Genomic DNA, 410 nt, shown 5'->3' on the forward strand with positions numbered 1-410 from the left:
CTGCCGCTCCAGGGGGGGGGGGGGCGTGGCGTGTGTTAACCACGCCCATGCATGGCTGGAGGAGGTGTGGCCTGTGTTAGCCACGCCCATGTAGGGCAAAGGAGGCGTGGCCTGTGTTAACCACGCCCATTTATCACGGGAAGGCGTGGCCTATATTAACCGCGCCCATCTGGGCAAAGGAGGCGTGGCCTGTGTTAGCCACGCCCGTATCGGGTTGTCAGGGGCGTGGCTTAGCAGTGGGGCGGGGCTTAAAGCCCCGGCGCACCAATGGGAGCTGGGGGGGCATGGCTTAGAGTACATCCACACCATATATGGGCATGTGGGCGTGTCCGAGGCGGTCGGTGGGCGTTTCACGGCCTGGCCACGCCCCTTTTGGCAGGTGGGGGCGGGGCCTGGGCCTGGTGGAGCCG

The sequence above is a fragment of the Corvus brachyrhynchos genome, unplaced genomic scaffold, assembly GCF_000691975.1.
Source record: "Corvus brachyrhynchos isolate BGI_N302 unplaced genomic scaffold, ASM69197v1 scaffold644, whole genome shotgun sequence".
Lineage (NCBI taxonomy): Eukaryota > Metazoa > Chordata > Aves > Passeriformes > Corvidae > Corvus > Corvus brachyrhynchos.